The sequence below is a fragment of the Camelus dromedarius genome, unplaced genomic scaffold (genome assembly GCF_036321535.1).
Source record: "Camelus dromedarius isolate mCamDro1 unplaced genomic scaffold, mCamDro1.pat HAP1_SCAFFOLD_114, whole genome shotgun sequence".
NCBI lineage: Eukaryota > Metazoa > Chordata > Mammalia > Artiodactyla > Camelidae > Camelus > Camelus dromedarius.
This window is the reverse complement of record NW_026989787.1, coordinates 4,367,679-4,371,634: the sequence shown is the minus strand read 5'-3', so window position 1 is coordinate 4,371,634 and position 3,956 is coordinate 4,367,679. Positions and strand designations below refer to the sequence as shown.

The window sequence follows — 3,956 nt, the reverse complement described above, 5'->3', positions numbered from 1 at the left end:
CGGGCCTAGTCAGTGCAGGGCCTCTCGCTGGACGCCCATGGCCTCCCTGCACCTCATCCGTTCCTCACCATGAGACACGGCCACTTCATTCTGGTCATCTAGCTCATGACCGGACACCCCTGTGACTGACAGGCCCCACATGCCCAGTGAGTGTTTAACGACTGAAGCAGCACAGCCATCACTAGATCTAGAAACAGGCTGTACCCACCACCCAGGAGGAGCCCCGGGGCCCCTGTGGTCACTGCTGCCCTGAAGGGGTAACCTTGCATCTGCCCTGTCATCTTAGTTCCTGCTGGTTTGTGAGTTGTGTGCCCGTAAATCACTGCATGCCCTCAAGAGGGTGTGACCACTAGTCCTCCAGGAAGCAGACACTGACACAGATAGAACTGTGACAATTTCATTAGGGGTGACAATAGGAGAGAACAGCAGAGGGGGCAGGTTGGAGCAGGGAAACATTCGGGCTGTAATGCACCTCTGACATCTTCTCTAAACACATCATTGCCACAGCTGAGGGGCCCCTTCATGTGGCAAATGGACTGTGCTGTAAGGCAAAAAGAGTTATTTATTTTAATAGGATCTTATTTTTTCCTGATTTTGTCTTCTCTAATGTATGTATGGCCTCTGACGGACACTGTAGTCTGTGTGTGCATCTCCCTGTCTATACAGAATGAAAATAATTATTTTCACATCTCAGACACAGATCTCAAAATGTGCACATTCTCATTATTTTAATTCCTTCTTTAACTAGTAAGACCTAATATTTAATAGAAGAAAGGGACCTTTTGCCTTTTGTTTAAAGCAGAGAATGGTAAGCTCTGGGCCTGAGCTCATATCTTCAGTTTAATTTAATGTACTTCCTAAGGTCTCTTTTGATGATTCTGTGTGCAGACACTTTCTTTTAAACTATGAGAATGCTGAGTGAGAAATATGTCCCAGTCATTTTGCAAAACAATGTGTGTGCTTGACCCAACCCTCCTCACAATGACGTCAGGGACCAGCGTTACCCCCGGCTCACAGAGAACAATGCTGAGACCCTGTGGGGGCCCCACTGAGTCTTGGTGTTAGGGGATGAACTGCAAGAACTCAAAGAATCAGAAATTGGATCTTGTGACATAAATGTGGAGATGCCAAACTGACAGTGGGCATGGTGACAGGAGGGAGCAGGGGTGTAGGGACAGGGGTCCTACAGGGTGTCTCCTGATCAACCCTGACTTCCCCCAAAGAACCTCCCTCATGCTGAAGGGCAAGGCACCTGCTCAGCTGATCTAAATCCTGCCTGCACTTTTCAAATCACTGGGGCAAAAGAAAATTTCAGCCACACAAATTACCCTGAAAAAAACAAGCTAAATTTCAGTTTCTCTGATATCCAGAGATTTCATCCAGACACAGAACTTTCAGAAACCCTAGAGAACAATCATCTTTATATGAGGTTGTGAACTGAGGGCTTTCTGGAGGCACTGGGTTCTGAAGGGGATACGTGCATGGCTGCACTGAGTCCCCTGCACACACACGTGGCTCTGAGTGGACCTCACGCCGCATTCACACGGCCCACATGAGCTGCCCGCCCTGCCCGGAGTGACCTTCCAGCTCCATCTGAGTGAACCCAACAAACGCCCACTGGGCAGCCCTTCAATTTCTTTCTTCCCCTCCACACCCTCTTATTCACTCCTGTGTGGCTCACGTGTCCCTCTTCTGCACTCTGAGGCCCTGCACGGGCACATCTGCTATGGTGACAAGCTGTCTGCTGTGAATGTCTCTCTCCCTCACTCACTCCCTTACCCCTCGAGGCAACCCCATGAGCCCCTGAAGTTAGGGGTGTGCTTCACCCCTCACAGAGCACATCACATGGTCCATGCAAGAGGCACATCTGCCAAACTGGGACTTCAAATTCATTTGATATTCTGTCAAAAGTCTCTTCTGTTCTATACAAGAGACATCTGCTTCCCAGGTCAGGATGGGGAAATGACACAGTCCATCAGATGTGTGTGCTGGGAAGCTAGACAGACGTCACAATGTCCCAAGTCAGATTTCCTCAGGCATCGCAAGGCCCTGGAGTGCCATCTCCCCTTCTGCAAAGACTCGACAAGGGAGCAGAAGCACATGCTCTCATCTTACCGAGTGCTGTAACTGGTGGTGGTGGTGGTGGTGGGTGAGACCGCATAGGCCACAACAGAGGTGGGGGTGGCGGTGATGAATAGCCTCTGAGAAGTGATGCTGGGTGTCCCATCGGGTGAGGCACACCAAGTGGTCCTGCACAAGTACCGGGACATCGGGAATCCACAGTGACCTGCAGAACAGAAGAGAGAGCTGTGTTGGATGACAGACAAAAGGAACAACACCTACAGAACCTGAAACCCAATGCAGCAGCTGTCAGCACAGGGCACCCTCCCCTCCACCGGGTGCCCAGACAGCAGAACAGGGCCACACACTCGACCTTGGGGATAAAACACTGTTGCCACATGACACTGCCGGTGTCTGTAAGTGGAGGAAGGCGAGAGTCCTGCCTGAGATGATGTACAGAGGTTCCAGCAAATTGATAAAGTAGGACCTCCCAAACAGGAAGCCTCTCTGTGCAGGACAACCCACCCTGACACCTTCCCCAGCTCCACAGAAGCATGGTCTGCATGAACCAGAAACACAGAGAAAGAAAGGAAGTGAAGGCCTGGTTTTCCACATAGAATCAGAGCCGCACCTGGGTACTTGCTCTATCTGCAGGACCCTGCCAGACCCTCTCTACTCCCTGATCACAAAGGGCCCTCCTCCACCAGCAGGAGCTTCCCCTGGGCGCAATGAGCTCTGAGGAGCTGGGCATCCCGCAGTCCTGTGGGGGAGCTGGCAAAGTGCTTCTGAGGGGACAAGGCTGTCCTCAGAAGGGAGTCAGTCTCCGCTACAATCATCCTTATTCGCAGGGATGTCTGGATTTTAAGTTCGCTAGGAAAAGCACACTACGTTTGTCATATGGGAAAGGGAAGGGGGAAGTCTCAATCCTGCAAATAACACCAACGGGATTTTAGCACATGTGGAAAATCCCACGGTGTGTGATGAGACAGAGAAGAAGCTGTGACAGCTTCCAGGGCAGAACCGACCCACCGCGGGATGGAGAACATGATGCCAGGACTGTGGTGCAAATTGGTCCTGCAGGGAAGTAGGCATTTTCATGGCGGGCACTTGCCCTTCTAACCTCAATTCCCTACTACAAATGCACCATCTCTGAGAGTCAGGCTTTTCTGCCCAAGAGTACAACTGGAGGCAGCGGGGAAGGCACCTTTACCACCCCAGAAGAGACAGTGATGGCCTGTGATATTACCACACCCAGGAAGACTCAAAGTTGCACAAACACCACGGTGTAAGGCTGGAGGGGTGGCTTAGATCAGTTTTCAGTTACAAGGAATTGAATGGGCATTATACAAAGAGAATCCCACAGATTGAGCCAGGAAACCATTCAAAGCATGACAACAGGAACCGGTCTCAGTGAAACAGGAGCAATTCCAAGAGAAGAAGGAAAAAAGGAGTTAACCAAGCCAGGAGAAGTCAGCATGGAGCAAGGGCTCACCATTCTTATGCTATTTTAAGAAAAACCCAGTCAAAATCTGAGGTCTTCAGCCCTCATGCACTCCCTCGCTGATGGCTTCTGCAAGTAACACTCAAGGTGACAGGGGGAGAGGAAAAGCCAATGGAAACTGGGCAAGAGTTTGAATTTGAAAACAAAAAGAAATGACAGACTGATAACAGAACAAACAGTCTGCAGACGAGGACACAAGAGGCTGCTGCAAAAACAAAAAGAATACATATCCCAGAAACACATTCACTGAAAAAGATCTCCCAATTTATCTAGGCCTCCGTGGTCACCTCAGGAGGGTGGGAGTTACCGTTGAACACAGGAGACACACGAGGATCTGAATCGGAAAAAAAACACAGAAAGGATGGAGGATTAGGCTAATCAGAGCAGAGTATAT

General features: G+C 50.1%; 1 long non-coding RNA gene across 1 annotated transcript; it reads right to left on the bottom strand.

The window, feature by feature from the left end:
• Nucleotides 1-383: 383 nt before the first annotated feature.
• Nucleotides 384-3,391, bottom strand: LOC135320700 (uncharacterized). Its single transcript, XR_010379966.1, has 2 exons — nt 2,116-3,391; nt 384-541 (listed from the first exon to the last, which is right to left on the bottom strand). It is a non-coding gene; the product is annotated as an uncharacterized LOC135320700 (long non-coding RNA).
• Between the last annotated feature and the right edge of the window lie 565 nt (nt 3,392-3,956).